General features: G+C 39.1%; 1 long non-coding RNA gene across 5 annotated transcripts in view; it reads right to left on the bottom strand.

The window, feature by feature from the left end:
* Positions 1-26,314, bottom strand: part of LOC140696359 (uncharacterized) — a 62,845-nt gene extending 36,531 nt beyond the window's left edge. For 4 of the 5 annotated variants that reach the window (XR_012072574.1, XR_012072573.1, XR_012072576.1 and 1 more), the window contains exon 1: positions 26,124-26,314. This is a non-coding gene — a long non-coding RNA (uncharacterized lncRNA). Of the gene's footprint in view, positions 1-3,415; positions 3,603-26,123 lie in introns of those variants that run through there. The other variant, XR_012072577.1, reaches the window with a different exon arrangement.
* Between the last annotated feature and the right edge of the window lie 382 nt (positions 26,315-26,696).

The following is a 26,696-nucleotide window of genomic DNA, read 5'->3' as shown; positions in this document are numbered from 1 at the left end:
TCCCTTTTATGGGGCTGAGGGACAGTTGAGCTTGGATTTCCAGGAGGCAGGGGCTCAGATATTCCACACCACAGGGGAACCACTGGGAGTTAGAGATGCTGAGGTAGGATTTAGGTCTCTGAATCTGAACACTGCAGCGCTAGTGGTTGTTGTAAATAATGTATTTGTTAAGTGTGTTGCATTTCTACGAGCCCCACGCCTTCCCCAGGGTCTCTCTGAAAGTCACAGCCTGGTCTCATTTGTGCTGTAGGACAGTGAAGAGCCAGGAAGAGATGAGGGCTCAGCAGCATTACAGAGAGAGATGGAGGGGGAGGTGGTACAGAGAGGGGCTGGTAGTAAGGGGATCACAGTGTGTGGGGGCTTCTTCCTCAGGTCATCAGCCACAGAGGCAGCAGCATGATGGCAAGATGCGGAGGCTAGACTAGAAGTACCAGTTAGACTTGGTCAGCAAAATACATGGGGTACTTTCTGGGAAACCTTCAGAATAATGCAGAGACCTTCTAAGAGGAACTAGTTTCTGATCATTTTAGAATAAAAAGATGAAGTCAGGTACATACAGATGAAACAAGCATAAATGCATCCCTTTTGCAATGCTACAAAATGTTTCCAGAGGCAATTATTAACCATAATGGAATAAGACTGATTGTCTGTCTTTCACAGCACAGATCCAAAAATTCATTAACTATATGTAACTCACAGAGAAAGAAACAAACTCACCATCCATTTGTATTTATTTGGTTTGGCACAGTAAGTTATTCCCACGTTAGAGTCCCTATTTCTGGTGGTCTCCAGTGCGACTATTCCATAGCTTCTTAAAGACAGTATAGAGCGAGGTAACTGGATAGAACCTAAGGGTGACCTGCTGAAGATTTTTTAAGGTAGAACAAAGGTTTCCACCATCTGCTTTCTCCTCTGTAAACCTGTTCCTAGAAAGTCTGGGAAATTCCAAGCTGCCTTGGTTTCCTGCACACACTGAGCTCTAGGTTAACGAGTTAGTCTGTACCTGGCCAGTCAATGGAGACAAACAATAGCAACATGAAAAAAAGTTATGGAGATCTGCAACTTATTTTCAAACAATTTGGCCACAAACATTAAAATAAGCTAAATAAGTATTTATCGTATATACGGGGGTGTGTGTGCACATAGAGAGAGAGAGAGTATGGCAGCATGTTAAGGATTGGTAAATCTAGGTTTAAAATTGTTATTTTAGTCTTTCAAGTTTTCAGTAGGTTTGAAAAATTTCAAAATGAAAAGTGGTGGGAGGATGGGGGAGAAACAGCAATGGAGAACTTTTTAGTCCTTAAAGAGATGATAATCAGAGCACAGAAGATAAAATTAAGGTCATTGTATTTATATTATGCAGTATTATATGTTACACAGTGGTTAACTTAGGGCTTTGAATTTAAGAGGGATTCACTTAATTTTTTAATAGCACAGATTAAAATACGTTTCACCCTATTGTAAGAACCTACCAAGTGAATCTCTGAAGGGAACAGCCCTCCCTTGGCATTCCTGGGGCAGCATGATGCCAGTATCCACATCTCACCTTTGAATGGTGGCTTAGGGATAGGAAGATGTACTGTCCTCTACGTCCTCTCTGCACAGTGTGCTCTGTGGACCTGCAGCATCAGCATCTCCTGAGAGCTTGTTAGAGATGTGGAATATGCTCTAGCCCAAGACCTGCTGAATCTGATTCATAGGCACCTTAATTTCATCCTGGTTAGGATAAAAATGGGCTAAAGCCATTTACCGGCATGAAATGTCTCCATGATTGCTTATAAGTAAAGGTAAGATATGTTACCAAAGATGTTTCTTAGGACTTAGTGTATTCTTTGCCAACACTTAAGAGAGAAATGTTTTTCTAATCAAATAAAAGTTGCTTATTTCCTCAAAACCTTTTTAAAAATTGTGGGTGATAGTGATTTTCCACATGTGAGCTAAATATCTCCCACAATTATTCTGATCATGGTGAGAGAAAATTTTTAGATTGTAGGTCTTACAAACTAAAAATACAAAATTATACCAATTAGAATGTTTTAATTAGTTTAAAAAATACAAAAATATGATACAGATTGTGAAAGTTTGTTGAAAGGTCTTCTTGACATTTATAATTCTCTACTCAGTAACCCTTAAACTGGAGATAATTTAAAAGTAGTTCACTAATGGTTCAAGAGTTTAGAAGTGTTTTTTCCCTCCTTTAATTAATCTGCAGTCTGTGCCACCAGAGCTAAGGAAAGTGAGAGGAAAGAAGGGTCTTCTATCTTCTTCAGTCTATAGACGGGGTTGAAACTCGAGACCGCAGTGGTGACTGCTTTAAGAAAGAGATCAATGCCAAGCAACAGAGATGCAGATGTATTTGTAAGTTGGAGACTTCAGTGAAGTCCCTGTTAGGATGAAAACTGTGGGCTTTCTTCTGGATAAATATGTCCAGTGTAATTATTAAGCTTTAAAAATGCCAAAGGAAGAAGGGAGGGGAAAAAACCCTTCACATTTGGAGTTCTGCATCTGGAAGCTTTTTTCTCCCCTTAGGAAATATTTGTGGCTCTTTGTTCCTGTCAAGGAGGAAAACCTGCTTGTAAATTTCACCCAAGAGAAAGCATATCTTTGCATCTACTGCATCAGAAAGGAATAGATACAACCCCACAAACATATGCCAAAATCTCAGAACTTCGACCAAAAGCTAGCTGGGGGAGTTAGGGGTAGGGTGGAGGGGTGAGAGTCAGGGGTGGAATTATGCAAGAAAAGCAACCCAGCCTGGCAGAAAATTTCAGTGAGGAAGTTTTCTGCGCCAACCTTGGCCTCAAAGAAAAATACTCCACCCTCTTAAAGCTGCTAAGATGGCAAGGGAGGCAGTGCCTTCATGGGCCACGCAAACCTCCCTAGACAAATGGATCCCTCCAAGGCCAGCCAAAGCAAACTTCCCGCTACACACTAGACGTACATTTCTATGCACAGAGGCCAGTCCTGAGTGTCAGGGAGTTGGCCTGCGGTGTGACGGGAGGTAGGGAAATCATCCCAAAATTTCTCAGACTGCCTGTCTGGGTGCCTGAGATTCAACCATTCTTGGTTCTTTCCTTTATAGTCAGGATTATACTCACCTTGAAGTTTCTTTAAAATGTTAACTGACCTGGGGGGCAGGGGTGGGGAGGCTGGATTTTTTGTGTTAAAACCTGAGGTCTTGCTCCAACATTCAGGGATGCCTAAGGCAGTGATTCAGTGAGAAAGACAGACATTCAAGCACGTGCCCTCCTTCTTGCTGCTACCCGCTCCTCCTTATTCCTGCTTCTTCAAGGGAGTGTGAAATGTTTTCCCCACACAGAGTAAATGACTCTTCAGGTGGGGCAGAAGGGAAGGATGGAGATCAGACAGCTCTTCCTCTGCACTGTCTGCTTTCTGACTGTGAGAATGGTCTCACCTGGAATCCCTTAGAGCCACGCCACCATCACTGGAATTCAAGACTGTCAGGAGGATTTTCCCCACTTTTGGGGCAATACCACTTCTCATACGGAGGCTTCTGGCTATCAGCTGTTGCCTTATCAGTCAGAGACAAGAGTTGCACCTGGAGTCTGAGAGTGTGCCAATCACTCTGCCCTCTCTTGCACCTACACAATTAAATCCTTCCTGAGGTGGGGCCCAGTGCTTCAACCAGAAACTTCCACGGAAGCATTTATTACATCGTCTTAAAGGAATATTCTCATAATTACTGAAATCCATTACCTTGACTATTCAATTCCTGCCAATACATACTTTTAACTATTCCTTCAAAACAATTTGTTTTTATTACCAGGCTTCATGACCATCTCCTCAAACTACTACCTGGGTCTCTTGCCAGGATCACACTGGCCCTTGAAAATGGAACTTTTTAGTATTACCCCAGCAGTACTAACAAAAGCTCAGCAATTAGAGGTGACTGGGGAGCCTCCACATTGTCAGTTTTGTGTAGCTGGGACTTGGGGTTGAGGCCTGCACCTGTAAGACAGGTGCACACACATGTGTACACACCCCCACAGAATGTCAGGCTAGAAATCTGAGTGGCACTGGTTCATGCTACCAGACCCCGGGCTTCTGCAGTGTGCCAGCCCAAACTACCTCTCACGTCAAGCCAGAGATGGCTGTGGAACACTGGGAAGAGCATCTAGGACTCTTCAGAATGTCTCAGTCTTGGTAGATAGTGTCTTTGACCCCTTTTGCCTCCTTTTGTCTTCCCTCCCAGGACCTTTTCCTCTCTCCTGAGGTCCCTCCCCGAGGCCTGCTACCCCCATGTGTCCCATAATCTTTAGAGACCACTCTCCTCATCTCAACCTCCTGCCCTCTTCCCCTTTCTCCACCTTTGCTCCCATCCAAACTTCTGCTCTAGTTCTTCCTTGCAAGTAATATTAAAAAAAAAAAAACTAGTATTTTTGGCTTGTGCAGTTTACAAAATATAATTATGTTGAACCCAAACAACCCTGTCGAGATGGTATAATTATCCCTATTTTAGCTTGAAAACAAATATAAGGCTCAGATGTTCAGTCTTGCTCAGGTTACAGTGTAACTGATGAACTCTTGGCTTCCTGTTCTGCCTGTTGGGGTCCCACCATCAACCCGGCAGGCTCTGTGACTACCTGGGCCGTGGTATCCTCTCTACGTCAGTCTACCCAGCTTCCCAGCACAGACCAAAGTCTCCAACAGGCAGAGAAAGCTGCTTCCTTGGGGCCTATCTTCTGAATGAGAAAGAGCAATGCTTAGGCAAGTTTGCCAATGAGATTTTATGGATATACATACATATATATCCATAAAATATGTACATATATATTACCTCACTTTTCTTTCTCACTGCAAGACAGCCTTACTCTTACCAGAGATAACTCAGTATCTTCTCAATAATTTTTATGTGACTGTGTTCATTAGAGAAGGTAGCATTTGGGCCAAGGCCAGTGTTTAAACTGGGTTGTGTGAACTGGTAGACTGGGCCCCCAAGCTGAGCAAGGCCCCACTTTGGGCTAGTTGGTGAGCATGAGGGGAAGAGTCTCCTCAGTGTAAGTACCTGAGAGGGAGAGGAGGAAGATGAACAGGGGGATGAATCTTAAGATCTCTTTCCAGCCTGAGGTCCATGGAGAAAAACAGCTCGGAGCAGACTCTGGGGGTATTGTTTTCACAAGCAACTTCTTGAGACTCAAAACACAAGCAATGCTCTTTGGGGCCCAGCTGGAAAGGTGTAAGGGAGAGGTGTAGGAAACATATCTCCTAATTTGGATGGAGAAGAGCCAGCCTTCTTGTAGAGGAAGGCTTAAAGGGAGCCCAGCAAATTTGTGCCTTGAGGGGAGCAGCAAGAGATGAGGTGAGACACCCCAGACACCCACAAAAGTAACTTGGGGCACCCTCTAGGAGGGGGAAAAAATCAGGTCTTGCGGTTGTACTGGAGGGAGCTGGTGAAATGTGACTATTAATGGTAATGGGAACTCTATTACTAAGACTGCCAGCTCTTGGGATGGTGAGGTGCAAATATTGAAGGATCAGTGTAAATTTTAGCTAACCTTTCAGTTTTTCATAAACAATATAACATAGTCTCAATTTTTGTTTTTGAAAAAACAAGCGTTTAAATGTTAACATAATGTAGCAGTTGTAGGCAAATGTTCATTGAGAATGACTGCCAGGACGGTCAGGACTGCCAGCTTTCTCAGGACCCTCTGGGCAATGATATAAGTAGTGGGTGGGGATGAGCTAGCCTCACCAGCTCACTCTGTCCTGACCCAGGCTTTATAACCTCTGAAAGAGTTCCCTGTGGAACCAAGGTACTTAGGCAGGAGTCAGGGCTTGGCTTACCCCTTAGAGAATTGAAACAGAGAAGAAAATGAAGGGAATTTTCTGCATTTTCAAATAGTGTATTTCCTCATTCTTTTTCTCATTAGAGACTATATATTCAGCCTGAAGACATGGCTGTGTCAAAGATCAGAAGCACTGGAGCTCTGCCAACTGGGTTGAATTCCCCACCCATACCATGTGGGACAGTGGGCAAGTCTCTTAAATACTGTGGAGGACTGGGCAGCAGACAAACAGCTCTAACTGTGGAGGGCAGGGCCACGTCCCAATTAGGAACTCTGCATTCAGACTGCCCAAGTGTGAATCCCAGCTCTAATGCTACTGTGTGGCGTGGGGCCAGGTATTTCACCTTTCTGAACCTCAGCTTTTTCACCTGTAAAATGAGGAGAGTATTGGTACCTCATAAGGTTGGTATGAAGATGAACTGAGAAAAAAATACACAAGACCCATAGCTCCTGGCACATTTCATGCACTGAAAAATATCACTTACTATTATCTGTGGATGTTTTTGATGCACCTGTGTTTATTTATACCTGAGCTATTATTTTTTTAATGGGTATTTATCTTCCTTTAGTTAGAATTATTTGTTTTTCTATTTGAGGAGCCATTCTTATCTCTAACTGATAGAAGACAACCCCTCCTGAACTCATATTTGGCTTAGGGTCTCTGCTTTGCGATTTTTGTGTGAGTTTACTTCCATTACAGTATTTATCACATTGTATTTTAACTGTCTTCTTGTTTGTCTCCTTCACAAACTATACATTGCTTGAAGGCGGGGGCTTTGTTCCCAGAACCCAGCACATTGTAGGCCTTCACCAAGTACTTGTTGGATAGTGTAGGAGTGAAAAGATATCCTTATCTAAAAGGGATTTTGATTAGCAAGGAGATAGAGATCCTACCCAATCCAATATATCAGAATGTAAGTGGCCCAGTATAAAGCTAACCTGTAAGCCAAAGCAAAAAGACCTGGTCCTAGTTTTCTGCCTCCAGCAGGAATGGTTGACCCCAAGGCTGTCCTCCAGACCATATGGCCTTTAATCTGGAAGGTGCACCCCCAGCCTCAGCATAGTCCTCAAAGAACATGGTTGCAGCCTTTGGGATTGTTTAATGGGAAATGGAGAACTAGGCTGAGGAACTATAGCTATCTGAGGAATTGAACTTGACCCCTTCCTCTGCTACTGCTTCAGAGGAATTGAACTTGACTCCTGACCTCTGCTCCAGATGGTCTCCCCAGACCCTTCCCTCTGCCCTGTTCCCATAATCCTGGTTTTAGTTCAGTCCCTCATCATTTCTTGCCTGAATTACTGAGTCGCCTGGCTTACTGAGCTCTCCATCCCATTCTCCAGAATGCTTCTGGTTGAGCATACTCCAAGGGAGATCTGCCCCCATTTCCTGTCCCCCATCCCTCCCACATCCTGTTGTTCTTCAGGGCCTATCTACTCCCCACCTCCCTCAAGATAAAGGCTAAATGGGGTTCACTAGTTCTTTCAGAGTGGGACCCTGCTGTCTTCTCATTTGTCCTTCTCCAACTCTTCCCCCCACTCCTCACTTCGTTTTATCTTCAGGCATACGGAGCTTCATGAAGTTTCAGATGAGGCCCCTATCTTAAGCTCATGTTTCCACATCCTCTAGGAAGGAATCCTTGTCTCCTCCTAGGATGGTTTACTACTCCTAGTTTATTAGATACAAGGAGGTACCCATATCTTTCCTCCACCATAGTGATAATCATATTGGATTGTAATAAGCTAATTGCTGCATTCATTCATCCAACTTCCATTCATTCATTCTCTTATGCAGTGCTGTTATAGTGTGCTTACCAGGCACTCTTCTTGATACTAGAAATACATGTACCCAAAATAAGCCAGGAAAAAACCCTGCTCTCATGGAGCTTGTATTCTAGTAGAAAGAGACAAATAATAAATATGTGAACAATTAATTTTCCAGTAACAATGTGATATAAATCTTTGAAGGAAATAAATAGAGTGAAATGTTGATTAGATAGTGTTGGGGGTATGTGAGTGGGTGGGAATCAGGGAGCGAGGTGATATCTGAGTGGAGTCCAAAAGCACTATGAGAGGAAGCTATGTACTGAGCTGGGGATGGATGATGAGTCCCCAAGGAAGGCCTAAGCTTGGAGTGCTGAAGTAAGGAAGGGCACTCTCCTTGGATCATATCATGAGCCCCCAGGAGACTGTCAGCTCCCTGTGAGACCCTGGGCAGTATCTCATACCTTACTATATGTACAGGGTCTAGAATGGTGCCCAGAGATAAACAGATGTTAATAGATATTTGAATGAATAAATATGATTTTAAAATTACATGTTATTTGGTATTTCACTCAAAACACTAAAAAGGTCTTACATTTTTGAGAGCTTTTATCCTAGGAACATAGTAAAATATTCTCTCCTCTCAGCTTTATTGAGATAAAATTGACATTTAACATTGTATAGATTTAAGGTATACAGTGTGAATATTTGATATATTTATATGTTGTGAAGTGATTACTACAATGAAATTAGTTAGTATTTCCATCACTTCACACACGTAGTTACCTTTTTTTGGGGGGGGGGGCAAGAACATTTAAGATTCGTCCTCTTGGCAAATTTCAAGCATACAGTGCAGTACTGTTAACTATAGTCACCATGCTGTACATTAGATCATCAAAACTTATTCATCTTATAATTGAATGTTTGTACCCTTTAACCAACACCTCCCCATTTCCCCAGATGCCAGCCCCTGGCAACCATCATTCTACTGTTTCTGTGCATTTGACTTTTTTAGATTTCACATATGTGAGATCATACAGTGTTTGTCTTTCTCTGTCTGACTTACTTTACTTAGCCCCAAATGCCCTCAAGTTTCATTCAGTCATTGCAAATGGCAGGATTTCCTTCTTTTTTATGACTGAATAACATTTATTGTGTATGTGTATACACACACACACACACACACACACCACATTTTCTTTATTCATTGATCCATTGATGGACACTTAGATTATTTCCATGCCTTGGCTATTGTAAATAATGCTGCAGTGAATACAGGGGTACAGATACCTTTTTGAGATAATTTTTTGTCTTTTGGCTACGTGCCAAAAAGTGGGATTGCTGCATCATACAGGAATTCTATTTTCAGTTTTTTGAGGAACTTCCCTACTGTTTTCCATAGTGACTGCACCAGTTACATTCCCACCAACAGTGCACCAGGGTTCCTGTTTCTCCACATCCACGCCAACATTTGTTATCTCTTATCTTTCTGGTAGTAACCATTCTAGTCAGTGTGAGGTGATACCGCATTTTGGTTGTAGTAACTATTTCTGTCACCATTCTTGCAAGTTGCTTGAGGTTTCCTTTCTGGAATCTGTTTTCCATTGGTTGCCATTTTGGAGAAAATTGCTGCCTGGTATAGGACTGCAAGACCAGCATAGCAGGGGATAAATTCACACTGGAGTTAAAATGCACTTTAGTAGCCTGGCTAGTTAGGTAGTCTTTCTTATCAATATAAATAAATGCAGTATCAAAATAGAGAAACACAAACAAAAAATTCCTGGAAAGGGCAAGGGAAGCCTTGGGCCCCAAAACACCTTAAACAAACAAACAAGGCATTATGAAGTATGTGGATTTAAAAAAATAATTAGTTCTATTCTCTCTTAACTACATCCTTTTTCAGTTACCTTCTACTTACTCAAAATCCTCATGCTCTTTCCATATTAATGTATTAATAGTGCATCATCACTTACTACTGTATAGTGAACCACAGGACCTGCCTATTCCCAGCCTCACAAGGTCTTGAATATTTGTGGCTTGCTGATTCCTTAAGTTCCTTACAGCCAATGTTTTCATTTTCTGAAGGAATCCTCCTTCTGAAGCAAAACTTTTCTAGAAGAAACCAGCTTCTCTCTGTTTTCAAGCTTGTCCCTCAATAATAGCTTTTTTTCCCTTTATTCTCAGCAAGAATTTTTCCTGAATTACTCTAATGTAAAAGAGATCTATGGGGATTTCAATCACCTCAGCTGATTCCACTTAACCTCTTGAGACTCATAATGACTGAATCAATGACTTAATAATGTGCTGCTTTGAAAAGGCCAGATTTATCTTTCTGTACTGACAACAAATTCATTAAAATAAACTTCATTCAACACCAAGATTATTAAACTTTTTTTTTTTTTTGCATACAGTATGTGGCCTCTTTGGAGTATAAGTGCAACAGGAGTCTCAGCTTGAGTCTTAGTAGACATGTCTGGCCAACTTGTAGAAAGAACCCATCAGAAATCTACCACCAGAAACCTTAAATGTTGGCTGAGAAGCATCCTGGGAGGGACCCAACCATACGAGAAGAAGGAGCTAGGCAATAGGATGGGAGGGATGATTTTGAGTTCAGCAAGGTGGTTATCACTTAGCTTTTAACTCCAGGCCTGGACTTATATCCGAGCCCCACAGAAAGAAAGCAGGACTATCAGAAATAAAAACCAGGAGCTGCTCTATTTCAAAACATGATGCTGAGGCAGGAGGGGAACTGGCTGGCTGCACAATGCCAAGAGAGGAATGAGACATCCTTCCCAGTGCAACACTCTGAAGCTTTAAGCCTTTGACTCAAAGGGCTTTGTTGCCTCCACTGTTGGAGAAGACAGAGCAACCCTCAGACATGGCGGCATGTAGTGGGTGTCCAGAGGGTGGTAGCACAGTCAGAAATGCAAACAGAGAAGGCAGACCTCTCTAGGAGCACACACAGTGCACATCCAGGAGCATCTAGAAATACTTGAGAAGCACAGGCAACTGGGGTTCTGCAGATGGCCCTGCCGATGGTCCTGCCGGAAGGTAGGATAGAAGTCCATGGAATGGAATTTGAGTTCTTAACATTAACATGAATTGTTAGTATCCTCAAGCTATAGAAGTCTGAGGAAACAAGAATTAAATAAAATTCCAAGTTCTATGCTGGGCAGAAGTAAAATATGTCTGAAGTAAAATTAAATAACAACATGATTATGTAGTTTTCTTCATATCAAAACTGGATATTTGGTTGGAAAATATATTTAGACCACAATCCGGCCACAAGTAGTGTATACTTTTATATGTTTTGACGGAATAAAAAGCAGATCCAAACTGTCAACTGGTGACCTAGCTTCTCCAAAAAACTTGTAAAGCAAATTAATTACAGAATTTATAGTTGCAAGCACATTTTCCTGAGTTCTTCTGGTTTCATGTTTTTTTACTTCCAAATCTTGTTAACTTCTAATATACTTATGATGTGGATTTGTTCTTAATGCAGAACACATTTTAATATTCTTATTTTTGGCAAGATTTTACACAAACATGTTACTTCCAGAAAGCAATTTAGTAAGAAATGTTAATAGAAACACCTTTATAGTATTCATAGGTGTTTAGTCTTGAATAACATGTGGAATCAGATTTTTTAAATCCTGTAATTGCTAAAATTAGCATTAAAAACTTGACTTTTATCCTTTGTAGTAAAAAAGCACTATGGAAATGCATACAAGATAAAAGAGAGATGAATATTAATTTTAAAATTTAATGTTTATTGATTTTTTAAATTACAAAAATAGTTTTCTAATTGTAGAATATTTAGAAAGTTGAAACACATTAATAAGAACACAAACCCTAGGCCCGTAATAGTGATTGTTGGAGACAACCACTGTTATAATTCGGGGGTGTTTCTTTTTCGTATTTTCCTATTATATCTACATATAGTAAATGGGGATCATATTGTACAGCAGTTTTTATATCCAACACTTGATCTTGGCCAAAAGGCTGAGACGCAATGGTTTTTATATTCTGCTATATTTCCACCAACTGTATTTTCTTAGCTCTTATTTCTCTAATAGTTTGGAAGGGACAATTACATTTTTTTCTATTAGTGATTACCTTTTTGTCATTAAAAGCTGTCTGAAATATTTTTATCTCTGCTTATCAAGGTTAGAAATGTTAACTGTATCTATTGTCACCTATGTCAACTGAGAAATCTTTCAGGCTTTTACTGTCCTTACCGTCTCTCCCCACTTCACAGTTTTGATTGATGTAGCCCGGAATGTAGATCTAAATTGTTGTCGTTATTTTACATGATCAACTTTTCTTTGAAGATATTTTTGAAATTTATTTTTTCTTGTTATCAGATTGGTAACAGTCTCCAAGATGTTACTGTTGGTTCAACTAGTTTCCTTTGCTTCCTACCATTCCTTTTCATCATGGCCCTTTCATTCTGTTCTTTTGATCCATCCCTAGCTTGGCTGGATTGTATCCCTAAATTGAGAGTATAATACTTTCCTAGCACTGGCTAATAGTAGAATATTGGTCTTTCCTACAAATGACCTCTTGACTAAGTACAGCATTCTTTTCCTCCCAAGCTTGGAAGCCAGTCTTCATTTACTGCTGCTATTTGGTTCTCTGGAGGAGAAGTCCATGATTTTTCTTTCCCTGGGGCACTGGTTCTCAACTCTGGCTGCACATTCAAATCACTGGGGGAGATTTTTGAAAATATCAATGCCAAGGCTCCTCCCAGAATAATTAAATCAGAATGCTTAAGGATGGAGCCCAGACACTAGTATTTTTAAAAGGCTCACCCATGATTTTAATGCATAGTTGCAGTTGAGAACCACTGCTTAAGAAATAAGCTGTTTTTTTCTTGTCTGGTTACTTCTAGAGGTTTTTTTTCTTCTCCTTAAATCTTGTAACAGGATTCAACAGAATATGGCAAGGTGCCTATGTCTCTTCATTACTACCTGGTAACTTTTAATTCTACAAACTCAGCAATTTCCCCCTATTATTCCTTTGGCTATTGCTTTCAATATATCCATTCTATTTTCTCTTTTTTTGGGTTTTTAGGACATGTTGATTGGATTTCCTGCATCTCTCCCTGATATTTTCCTTATTTTCTCTCACCATTTTATCACTTTGTCCTTATGTCAGTTTCAATCTCTTATTTATATTTCTATTCATTAATTTCTTTTTCTATGGTATTCAGTCTGCTATCTATTGCCTTTAACAACATTTGTAATTCTGTGGTTGTATTTCTCATTTCCATACAATCTGCATTGTCCAATGTTAGCAAGAATCCTGCTAAATCAGTTTGGTAAGAACCCCCCACCCTTCACATCTGACTCCCCTTGATATCTGATTAGGTTCCTCATCCTCCATCACCCCCAGGTGATGTCTGATCATCCTAGCCTGCGTTCAGCTAGAATCCTGTTAGGTCAGTTCAGCCAGAATCCCCCTTTACCCCTGATATTCCCTCTCAGTTATTTTCCAACGACTGACTTCCATCCTGCTCCTTTGACCACATGTCCCACTTTTCTTTGTTGTATTCAGACTCGAACCCAATCTCTCTCCTCTACTTCAAAACCACATTGTAGTCTCCCTGAATAAAGTCTGCTTTCCCATTCTTTAACAAGTGTCAAGAATAATTTTTTTCTTTAACACATTCTCAGTTTAAATGTTTACAAAGCAATCAGTACTGGTTCTGGGTTTTTTTCAGGGTCATAGACTCTTTTGAGAACTTGGTTCAAGTTGAATCTTATTCCCAGAAAAATGGTCACATAATAAAGTTTGCATAATGTTTTCATAGCCCAACTCTTCAGATCTCTGTGATCCCTACTGAAGGCTCGTGAATCCTATGATAGACTCCTGGACTAAATGAAGTTCTAGTCTTGCTCAGTATTCATTTATAATCAAACAGAAGGTGAAAGCAATTGGCTCAGAAGTTGAATGTGTGTTCCTGCACACACGTTAAGTCCACATTAAAAGGTGGTACTTCCCCTGTTCTAGACTTGGTTTGATGAAACCTCTTTGAGTTAAAAGGTTTCAGTGGTGTTCTGACAGAGTGTCTGTTGCTTATTTTGCAGTCACTCATTCTTGCCATGTAGGTGCGACCAGCTGTATAACAGGTAGCAGAAATCACCTGGATTTTCTTGCAGTCCCCCACATATCCCCATCTTCTAGTTTTACTTAGAAATTTAAGATACAATGGTTCTATCAAGAAAGTCACACTTTTGAATACAAGGGTATAGCCTCCACTTCCCAATCCTGATAAATCACCGAGGGGATTTGCTCTTCCTGTCCTCTCACTTTTTCATTCCATAGATTGTTTAGTCTTGTAATGCAGCTAAGGAGATATCAGAGGAAAAACGATCCCCCTTCCTTTGTGGGTAAACAACACTTTTTCTGCCTGGATTCTTTTGGAAGTCTATTTCACCTTGAAACTGAGAGTTTGACCAGGATGTGTCTGGATGCAGATTTCTATTCATCTATTAATTTTTTCCTGGTATTTAAGAAGCTGTGTTGATCTGCAGGTTAAAATTTACCTTCAGCTTACAAATAGCTCCTTTGTTTGTGGTCTTAAATATTATTCCTCTTCTATTTCTTCAAATTTGTTTCTTCAAAACCACCATTATCCACCCAGTGACTCATCACTGTTCAGGTACCACAGATCTTATCTCTCCAAATGCACATCTCTCTTGTCTGTTTTCCCTGTCTTATTCACCATGGGAAATTCATCAAACTTGTCAACTGTATTAATGATTCAGCTTTCTACATTGTCAGATCTGCTCTCCACTGCTGCTAATGAAGTACAAAATCTCATAATGGAATAATTAATTTCAAAATGCTTCTCTCTCTCAACTAACTCCCTCCTCAACTCTGTCCAATTTACCTTTTATCCCTCATTTTCAAGTGTACATATATTTTTAAAAATTAAGAGCATAATACAGATGTATCTAAAAATTTCTGTTCCTAAACTATATATGTTTCTTTGATCTGATTTTCCTCTACCTTTTGCACCCTGTGTTTTCTTTCCTTTATGCCACAAATTCTTTGTGGGGTTATGCAGAATCTGCTAGTTATCCCCCAACATCTATTTTCCCTTTGTCCACAGTAATAGCACTCTGCTTTTTAGCTGGGCACCTGGCCCCTGAAATAAAATCTACATGTCCCAGACTCTCTTGTAGCTAGGTGTGCTCAGAAAACTAAGTTCCACCCAGTAGGAGGTAAGTGGAAGTGCTCTGTGTAACTTCCGGGAAGTGTCTCTAAGTGGAAGGGAGGGTGTCTTTCGTCATCTTTTCTTATGGCTGGAATGCAGATATGATGACTAGAGCTCAAAAAGCCTCTTGGACAGTGAGGTAAAAACCATGTGCCAAGAATGGCAGAACACTGAGATAGAAGGAGCTCGCTGAGCAGCACCGGATCAGGCCTGGACTGTCTCCTTCTGGGCTTCTTTTAGGTAACACTGAAATAAACTCTCTCTCATTGAGGTTACTATTATTTTGGATTTTCTGTCTCAGTCAAACCTAGTCCCACCTGATATGGGAGTTTTCTGTTTACTTATATTTAAACAGTGAGATTCTTTCTAGTTATCTCCTCCAGAAGCCAGGTGAGAGGACTTTTTAAAAAGTCTTTTTCTTCTTTTTCTTAAAAATACTTTTAGGGATCTCTTAAATCTGAGAAGAAGGTATGTGGCTAGTTCCTTCATGTAACTACTAACAACCTCAGGGATCAGGGCTATGTGCAATCTTGAAGAGGAAATTTCATCTCTTTTTTTTTGTTAAACATGTATAACTTATATATCATAAACTGTACAAATTATCTTTACACACACACACACACACACACACTCTTAATATAACACTGTGTAGATCTAGAAACAGAGTATTTCCTACCACCCAGCAGGCTTTTCCCTACCCCACCTCAGTCACAGAACCTTGCTTTATTGGATGGCTTTCGACTTCATACAGGTGCAATCAGATACGTATGTACCTGCGGCAGCCATGGAGGTGTAGGTTTGTCACTCAGATTTCTCTTCAAGAGACAATCTGCCAGAAGGAGTTGACAGTCTCCAGATGTGAGTGCTTCAGGATCTGCCTCAGCTTTTGCGTCAAGGTCATGCACTTGCATCAAAGTCAGCTGAGCACGGTGGTACCAGGGTTTGCCATTTCTGGCTGTTAGAAACCCCTCTGTGGGTAATCTTCTGGTGCTGCTGAAGCTGCTTGTTGCACTGGCCAAGACTTTCTCTGGCTGAGACTCTTTCTACCCAGCTTCCCATCATTTGTTCACTAAATATCAGACCTGACGGCCTTCCCTCCCTACTCCTATTCCCAGCAAATCTTTTGCATTTCTAACTCAATCTTGGCATCTGCTTCTTAATGGACCTAAACATCATCCTACTCTTTTAAGTCTGTTTTCTTTTGCTCAACATTATGTTCAGATTCATCCATATTTTTGCATATGGATGTGGTTATTCTAAAATATATATATTTGGCTTTATTAAGTTATAAAGTTGCTATGACCTTCCTTGCACATGTATTTTGATAGATTTAAGTACTATTTCTATAGGGTATATATCTAAAAGTGGAATTCTGGGCCCTGGAGTATACACCTTTGCCAGCACTTGGTACTGTTAGATACTTGCCTCTAACTGATAATGTTCACACTTAGTGTTTGTTTATCTATCAATTTTTCTAAAGTAACTGTTAAAGTATTTTACCCATTTTTAGCTGTTTTTTTCAGTTTTATTCTTACCAATGTTATTCTTTTTACAGTCTGGATGAGTCCTTTGTCAATTTCTTCTATTACAAATATCTTCTCCCAGTCTGTAGTCCTCCTTATCACTCTCTTAATATTGTCTTTTAATAAACATAAATTGTTTTAATAAAGTCCAATTTTTCAGTGTTTTATTTTCTGGCTAGAGTTTTTGGCATCCTATTTAAGAAATTATGCTCAAACAAAAATCATGAAGACATTATATTTTCCTCTTGAAGCTTTGTTGGTTTACTTTTCACACTTACATCAGTGATCCATTTCAAATTAATTCTTATGTATTGTGTGAGGGTGAGGTCAAAATCTGAAAAAAATCTCTATCTATACTTCAACTTGTAAAGTTTGTTCCTTGTATTTTGTGAAAGGGCTGTGCATTTGACAGATTTGGTGGTGGAATTTCTGTCCAGGGTTTCTCTAAGGACCCCCAGGCTCACTGCTGGTGTGAGGTGCAGCTGCCCAGGCCTGGTCTCCAGCCGGGGGCCCACTGCATCAGCAAAGAGCGCTGCTGCTGGCGACAGCCTGCTGCGTGAGGGAGCCACTCAGGCATCCCCTTCATGCCCAGCTCACTGACACAGTGCCGGTCTCTGAAGCTTGGGGGAACCATCCAGTAACACAACTACTGCCACCGTGCTTGGGCCTTATGCTTGAAACATTTACCATGGTTTGCTACCTTTGCTATCCTCAAACTCATTCAATTTCCAAGAGCCCAAAGAATCACTGATGGGCCCTGCAGTTGGCCTCCAGGAACCTCGTCCCTGGCAAATTGGCCCTGGATGTCCTTTAATCTGGTCCCAACTGCACAGGATTTAGAAGAAATTCTTTGAAGTTTCTGGCATTTGTATGGTTTCCTTCCCTAGCTTCCAGTACTGATTTAGGGTTTTACATATTTTAAAATTTTCTAGGTCATTTTGGATGGGACTGGGAGGCAGGTGGTTCAAACATGTGCCCTCAACCTCCCATTATTTCCCCTGAAGTGTCTTTTTACTTTTAGTCTTGTTGGGATTGTGGAGAAAACTGCATTTCTAAGAGAAACAGTATTTATTATCAATAGTAAACTACTTATTAATAGGAGCAATATATACTTAATATCCATTTATTATTCACATATTTGTTTATCATATATTTCATGCTAGTCTTTATTTCTAGGCACTTTTTGAGATGTAATTGAGATCTTGCTATACATCAAATTTTTTATATTACTTATAAAACTTTTTATTTTACTTTTTTATTGTACCTTGAGCATTTCTCCGTGATAATTTTTTATATATGTACTATAATCCAATTTTTCTTCATTATATGTGAATGCATATCTGTATTTATTTGTGTAGACAAAGGAAAAGCTGTGGAAAGATACGCACTAGACTGTAAACAGGGGTGTGGACCTTACAGTAGGAGAGGAAGAATATTACTTTTACTTCATAAATGTCAATATTGTTTAAATTGTTAGCACAAAGTGCTTTTTAAAATAAAATATTCTTTGCTTTTTAAATTTCTTAGTTCAATGACTGTATCATATTTTATTACCCATTGTATTATGTTGCTATTTAGGTAGTTTCTATTTTTCTTATAATGTAAATGTCTTTGTTCTTAAGGCTTCATACACCTACACATACACATAATCCTTAGGATTTATTCCTGGGAAATAGGATTACTCCATAAGAACATTTACAAGCCAAATAATTATTTTCCAAAATATTTTTTCTCTTTCTATTTTACAAGCAGGACATGAAACTACCCTGTTTAAATTATAATTAGGTCTGGCAGTTTAAAAAACTAACAATGGCAAAAGATAAATAAAGTCACTGTAATAGCCACTTCAAAAAAAAATTGAAGAATTAAAACCTAACCCGAAAATTAAATTAGCCCTAACAGTGGCTAAAATATTTAAGATTAACAATATTCCATAAATAAGACCCTCAAAGCCCTTGTATTTTGTTAATCCCAGAAGTAGCAATATAGGATGATATGGTGCTTCATGAAAACATTAGGCACCCAGCTTCTCCGTGTTTCACCATGGCTGCCATCCTCAGGGTCACAAAATAATTGCTGGAGCTCTAGCCATTGTGTCCCCATTCCAGGCAATAGGAAAAAGGAAGAGGAACACCAAAAGAGGACTACTTAACTATCTGAGTCTATTTTCCTAAGGGACCCTATTTGGAAGTCCAGCAATGCTTTGACATTTCAATGCTTTATCTTAGCCATAAAGCCACACTTAACAAGGGAGGCTGGAAAATATATCCTTTTGGTAGAGCACATTGCTGCCTCAAATAGAATCAGGATTCTGTTACTAGGTAAAAAGGGGAGATGGACATCGTACAGAAAATTGGCAGACTCTGCTGTACCACAATACCTACCATTCTACTTTCATCATAATTAAATGTTTTCTGGCTTAAATTTGAGCTTTTTTGTTGTTATTAGTGAGGTTTTATATTTATATGCCTACCTATATGTTACACATAGAGTTCTTCAGGAAGGAGATCCTGAGGTGATTTGTGTACTGGAAAGTTCTTAGGGTCAATACCTGCGGGGCAAGGGAAGAAAGCAGGGCAGGACAGAGGGAGAAGCTGGGCTGAGAGGCAGTCTCAACAAATGTTTCAGATAAACCATAAGGAATTCTGAAGCTGAAATGTCTCTTGAGAATTGTTCCAAGTTGGGGTGAAGGGAACAGGATTTTATACCCTATTTCAACCATTCATTGGATGAAAGGTGACTGAGTAAAAGGAGCATTCCCCTGGGGGAGGCAGCTTTTTTCAGCCAAGGCAATTCCTAATGCTGGGAGAGTAAGTCTCTTGAACCAGCAGGGTTATCTCGGTGGGGCAATTTCATTTCCTCTCTTATAATTTGTCTTTTCATTTCCTTTGCTCATTACTGTAACTTAACGTTAAATTTAAAAAGCACTATATAAAACTTCAACGTGTCTTTTATTTAAATATTCCCTGTTTTGATCTGCTCATCAAACTACTACAGAACCCCCATCCAGATTTTGCATATGTTAACATAAATGCCACATTTGCTTCAAATTTATGTCTTTTTTAAAAAAGAAACAAATCTTTATCTATAAAACTAAAGCCCCACCTCTAATCTTTTCCTACTCTCTCTCTCCAGAAATAACTATTGTCTTATTTGTATCCCTCCCATGCATACTTTTATACTTTTAGCAGATATGTAGCCAATGATTAATTTTTACAGCTTAATAGATTATTAACATTTTAACAAATAACTAATTTAATGTTTACTAGTGAAGGTTCAAAATAAATAGGAAATCATATTTATAAATATTATATATAAATTTTCTTGCAACTCATAACAGAAAAGTATTTTTTCATGGAGCTACATTTGTTGATTCAATTCTTATTGTTATCCACATCTCTGAGTCTATTAGAAAATACTGAAAAATCCTTACTTTTCAGAAGCACCAAAGAGAGTGAAAAGAAATCACTTTAGAGGTCAATGAACAAGTCATATCCAACCTCTTTCTCTTAATGATTCTCCTCCTCAATCTCAGACTAAGAGGAAGTAGAGTGAGGTGAGTAGTGGGGGAGCATGAACCATTCTATATTTGTTAAAAAGCAAGGGTCTATAACCAAGAAAAAAGGGGAAAGACTCAAATTACTAAAACCATAAATGAAAGAGGGGCCATCACTACTGATCTTACATTAGTAAAAAAGGATTATAAGGGAATACAATGAACACTCACATGCCAACAAATTAAGATAGCCTAAGTGTAACTGAGGAATCATAGAAAGACACAAACTGCCAAAACTGACTCAAGAAGAAACTGAAAATTTAAATAGACTTATAACCGGCAAAAAAATTCACCAATGAAGCCATCTGTAATTAAAAAGCTAAACAAAATCAAACAAAACAAAAAAACTCTCTACAAAGAAAATCTCAGGCCCAGATGGCTTCATTGGTGAATTTTACCAAATGTTTCTAGAATAATTAATATGAATTCTTCACAAACTCTTTCAAAAAATAGAAGAGGAGGGAACATTTCCTGACTCATTCTATGAGTCCAGTACTGCTCTGACACCATAACTAGACAAAGACATCACAAGGGAAAAAAAGAAAGACTAACATCTTTTATGAATACATATCAAAAAATCTCTCACAAAATACCAACAAACCAAATCCAGCAATATATGAAAAGAATTATACACCATGACCAAATCAGTTTTATCCCAGGAATGCAAGGTTGACTAAGTGAAAATCAATTAATATAATATACCACATTAATAAAATAAAGGACAAAAATCACAAAATCATCACAATAGATGGAGATAAGTCATTTAACAGAAATTTAGCACATTTCGTGATAAAAATACTTAACAAACTACAAATAGATGGGAACTTCCTTAGTCTGTTAAAGGACACCTACAAAATATCCACAACTAACATCATACTTAATAGTGAAAAACTTAAAGTTTTTTTATCAGAAACAACATTGTACTTGAGGTTGTAGCAAGCACAAGTAAGCAATAAAAAAAAATTTTTTTAAGGCATTCAGAGTAGAAAGGAAGAACCATCTCTATTTGCAGATGACATGATCTGGCATGTAGAAAATCCTACAGAATCCATGAAAAAACCTATCGGTGTTAATAAACAAGATCAGCAATGTCACAGGATGGATGATCAACATACAAAAGTCAATTTATTTCTATAAACTGGAAATAATCTGAAAATTAAATTAAGAAAATAATTCCATGTATATTCTACAATTTCAAAATTGCAGAATAGATAAACAAGATTATACTGTATAGCACAGGGAAATATACACAAGATCTTATGGTGCTGAACACTGGAATTTGACACAACATTGTAAAATGATTATAAATCAATAAAAATTGTTTAAAAAAAAGAATTCCATGTATAATAGCATCAGACACAATAAAATACTTAGGGTTGAAGTTAACAAAAGAAGTAAATACCTGTGTGCTGAAAACTACAAAACATCACTGAAAGAATTAAAGAAGGTATAAATAAATGGAAAATTATCTTGCATTCCTGGATTAGAAAACTTAAAGTCATTACGGCAATAATGTCCAAACTGATTTGTAGATTCAGTGTAGTCCTTATCAAATTCCCATCTTTTTTTTTTTTTCTGAAAAAGCTAGACGGTACTAGCATAAAGGCAGATATATAGATCAATGAGATAATACTGAAAATTTGGAAATAAATCTTTGTATTTATGGTCAATTAATTTTTTAGTAGGATCCAAGATAATTCAACAGGCAAGGAAAAATCTTTTCAAAAGATGGTGCTGGGATAATTAAAAATCCACATGTCAAAGAATGAGATTGGATTTCTGCCTTGCAGCAAATATGAAAATTAACTCATAATGGATTAAAGAAAAAACAAACAAACAAAGGAACTTAGAGAAACGTCTAGAGGTGATGGACATGCCTATTACCTTGATTGTGGTGAGGGTTTCTTGGGTGTATGCTTATATCCAAAACTTATAAAATTATATACATTAAATAAGAGCAGTTTTTTGTATTAATCAATTGTACCTCATTAAAGCTGTTTTTAAGAAATGGATTAAAAACCGAAATGAAAGAACTAACACTATAAAATTTACTAGAAATCATAGGTGTAAATCTTTGTGACCTTTGATTATGCCACAAAAAGGCACAACTACCTAAAAAAATAGAACTTCATCGAAAAAGAAAACTTTAGTGTTTCAAAGGACGTTATCAAGAAAGTGAAAAGACAACACACAAAATGGGAGAAATAATTTGCAAATCATGTATCTGATAAAAGTCTAGTGTCCAGAATATATAAAGAACTCTTACAACTCAACAATAAAAAGTAACAAATAACCTGATTAAAAAATGAGTACAGTATCTGAAAACATAGGTCTCCAAAGAAGATTATATCAATGGTCAGCAAGCATGTGAAAAAATGCTTATCATTAGCCAACAGGGAATGCAAATCAAACCCACATGATACCACTTCATACCCACAGGATGGCTATATTAAACAGACAGACAATTATAAGTGTTGAAAAGGATGCAGAGAAGTTGGAATCTTCATACACTGTTGCTGGGACTTTAAAATGGTGTGGCTACTTAGGAAAACAGCTTGGCCATTCTTTAAATGGTTAGACACAGAGTTATAATATGATCTATTAATTCTACTCATAGGTATATACCCAAGAGAAATGAAAACATATATGCACTTGTACACAGATGTTCATAGTAGCATTATTCATAATAGCCCCACACTGAAAACAACTCAAATGTTTATCAGCTAATGAATGGATAAACAAAATGTGACATATCAGAAGAATATTATTCAGTCATTTAAAGGAATAAAGTACTGATAAATGCTACAATATAGTTGGACCTTGAAAATATTAGGGTAAGTGAAATAAGCCAGTCATAAGAGGCCATATATTATATAAACTCCATTTATATAAAATTTTCAAAATAGATAAATCCAAAGAAACTGAAAGTAGCTTAGTAGTTGCCCCTGGCTGAGGGTAGAGGGAACTGGGGAGGAACTGCTGAGGAGCATGGAATTTCTTTTTGGATGATAAAAATATTCTGGAATTAGACAGTGGTGATGGTTGTACAAGTTTGTGAATTCACTAAAACCCACTGAATTTTATACTTTAAAAAGGTAAATTTTATGATATGTAAATTACACATAAAATAAAAGTGGGCACCAAGAGTGGTAGTGCAGAAAAGCATCCAGGAACTTTCTCTCTGCAATAACCTATGCAGTAGAATTCCAATTTTATTTAAAAGTGGTATAGGAAAATTAAAAACCAGAAGGATATACTCAGCAATGCTAACATCTGACCATTCGCCTTTTAAATGATCTTTTTCATACTTATTCTCTATAATAGGCCTAAGCTTACATTACATCATGTAAAGAAATGGAAATGTAAAAATGAAAACAAACAAAAAAATCCCAAAACATGGCTGCTAGGAGCTCTCTCTGGGTGCCGGGCAGGGTGGAGGTAAGTAATTGTTTTACAGATCCCATTCCACTTACAGAGATAGTTGGTGTGATAGAATTCCCTGCCTGAAAATTAAAGTTGGCCTAAGTGTAAATCTGTGAATTCAAAATGTCTGTCAGTTTTCTGTTTGTTTTTTAAGTAGTTAAGAATAAAGACCAGGGGTGAATGGGTCTTCTGTTTGAGCAAGACTGGTAGTGGGCAGTGTCTCTGTCACCTGTAAAGCTTTAGGCCACAGCCTAGAAGCCGGAGATTAAAGAAAGGAAAAGAATAATGACACTGGATAATAAGATAAAGGTCTATTCTCAGCGTTTATTTCAAGGTAACGCTCCCTAGACTGTCAGAGCATTTAGGAAGGTTTTTTTCCATTTCATATGACTTACGTTAGACAGAATAATCTCTAAGAATTATTACTTGTCTTTCAGAATTGTGTGGGTGTGTGTGTTACCCACAGGGCACCTAGAGTCAAGATCAGGAGACCACAAAGAGAGTGAGGAGTCATGTCTTCCCTTCACCTGCCAGAGAGACCCCTGAAAATATTGGGAAATGGATTGGCAAAGGCCATCCTGGACTACTGTTGTTCTAGACGACAATTCTGTAATGGTTACTCTAGGTGAAATTATTCAGATTTTGAGAACTAGACTCCTGCTGAGTATTGTGTCCTATGGATTGTTGTTGGTCAAGACATATGATGTGGTCAGGAGGCTAGGGTTTCTTTCAATGAATGGAGATTCTCATTGTGAAGAACTGAACTGTGACTTTTACTAGCCAAGAGTGGGTGAGTAAGGGAGGTGATCCCAAGACAAAAAAGCCAGGCGCAGAACCGACACACGCCCATGAGTGGACTCCACCAGAGGTTTCCTTTACTTGGACTCTGGAAACAGATATATATATAGTATTCATGGCTTTATCTTAGTTTTTATTTGTGGCTAGGTAATAAACAACGAATACACAACTGAAAGGCTACACAAAGGCTATACAGTGAAAGGAAGTCTTCCCATCTGGCCCTTCAGTCACCAAGAGACATTGCCTCTGATCAACCTCAAACCTTGGCTAGAGCGTGCTACACCCCACAGCCTTGCTCAACGATGCTATGAGAACCTGAGGGTTGAGGCGGTGAAGGAAATGTAGCCTTCTCGCCCCGCCCCTCCTCTGAAGCCAGCATGGCGGTGGCAGCATGATTTGGGGTGGGTTGGGGGAGATGGTTGTCCAGGAGTTTGAGGCAGTGCCAGGCACTAGGGTGGGCAGAAGACCATGGCATGGTCTGGAGGAACAATGAGGAGCATAGTGAAGATGCTGGTTGTAGTGGGCACTGACACTAATCTGATGTGAGACATAAACTCTGTATCTCCAAATGCAAAACTGAAAATGTCCCTGAAGGTGAGGAGCAAGAAGAAAAACTCCATTCTGTTCTTACAAGAATGAAGGTGAGCCAACTGGCAAATGTGTGGCTCAAACTAAGAACTGCTCCCTCTCTCCCTCTGCTCCCTAAACATACATACAAACAAGCATTTTTAAAGCATCAGGGTACAAATTTTTTTTTTCCTACAATCTGTGGCTTTTGTTGGAATCTCACTGTGCCCTTCCACTCTCCTTTCACCCTGTTCTCCCTGCTATTTTGCCCCCCACCCCCTTATTAGGCCAACACATGTACTTTCTTTATTACAGTATCATTTATTTTTACCCTAAGAAGAGTGTAATTTTGATAGGAAAGAGAGTTCTCATTTGACTGTCTAATGATATAATTTTGTGACTATTTAAGGCAAGTCATTTAACCTCTCTGAACCTTAATTCCCACATCTGTGAAATTGATGACTACTTACATATTTCCCAGGCTTGCTGAGTAAAGCAATTATAAAACACTCAGCAATGTAAAAAATAATATACCAAGGTTTTTTTTTTTCCATCAGTCTGTTCTCTCCACTTTAGACCTGGGCTGTAAAGAAAACTACCAATTTCTGCTTCGAGCATTCTGGGCACTGCAGACTGGGGGCTCCTGGGAAACACCTCAATGCAGGACAACCAGCCCTGGAGAGGACACATTTTTGGAGAGTCTGCTGGTCTCACAAGAGGGGCAGAAGTCTGCAAGAACTTGTTTCTTCCAAAGAAAGGAAGAAAAGAAAACGAGGGAAGAAGAGCTGCAGCTTGGAGGAGCACGCGAGCTCTGGGAGGACAGGGCTGCCCGGGGGCTACTGGTGGCAGCAGTACCGTCTAGAAGCTGGGATCTGGGCTGATCTCAGTGTGGGGAAGGAGAGCCTGGGACTTTGTGCTGAGACGAGAACCTCAACAGGATCAAATGACTTGTCATAACCTTAGAACTCATTTCCTGTATGACAAATAACCATGTTAGGTCAAATCCTCATAACCGGATATACCACACAACCGTATAAGGCTAAAGGAAAAAAACTGAAATCAAATCTGTAGGTCTATGTCATAATTTCATGGAGAGGGGATTTTTACGATTTTTCTTATATTCCAAATTTTCTACAATTAGTATGTTTATATAATCAGAAAAAATGAGTTAAAAATTATTTCATAATGGAAGCAATCTAATAGCCCCAATTATAAAAACAGTAATATAATTATGGAACTTTAGGAATCATTTAAAAAGATAAAATAAAGGATATAGAAACCAACATGAAAGCACGGCTATGCTATAACAAATACAACAAGAAACAGATACAGTATAATCAAAACTATATAAAAAATATAAGCATTAGAGAGATTATACAAAAACATTAAAGCTTTTTGTCACCGGCAAAGCCTATTAATAATTCCCAGGGAATAAAAATAGAATCTGGGTAATAAAAAAGTCTAACCTTTTTTTTCCTTTTCCCTGGTGCTTAGTCTGCTTTCACTTGCTAGGGTGCCACTCAGAGGCCTTGGACCCGGCCCTTCAGACAGAGAACCGCATAGGAAAAGGCTGTATCCCACACCTCAGCTCGGGGCGCCGTGGGCACAACTGCTGTGGCTGATACCGCAATTCAAGATGGCGGCGGTGGGCTGTGTGCAGAGACCTGCCCGGCAGTGCGATCTGGGCCGAGAACAGCACAGCTGCGCCTGCGCAGCGGGGACTCTGTCCCGCGAGATCTCTGCCCTTCGGGAACTCCGCCCGCTCCCTGTTGAAGATCCCTATAAGGCAGCCCCGCCCACAGCCTGTGGGCTCGAGGTGGAGGAAGAGCGGCTATAGAGCCCACCAGTTTGTACCTGTGCACTCTCTGATCAACGAATAAAACTTTCCTTTGCTTCTGAACCAAACTCAGCCTCATTCTATTGGCTCCATCAACAGTGGACAGGAGGACCTTTGTTGTGAACCATCTCAGAAGGGTTCAGTAATATTTTCTGAAGGTTTTTTTAAAGTATAAGCAATTAAAAAAATTTTCTAAATGTTA

The sequence above is a fragment of the Vicugna pacos genome, chromosome 1 (assembly GCF_048564905.1).
Source record: "Vicugna pacos chromosome 1, VicPac4, whole genome shotgun sequence".
Classification (NCBI taxonomy): domain Eukaryota; kingdom Metazoa; phylum Chordata; class Mammalia; order Artiodactyla; family Camelidae; genus Vicugna; species Vicugna pacos.
Note: the sequence above shows the minus strand (reverse complement) of the source record. Positions and strands in the feature narration are given on the sequence as shown.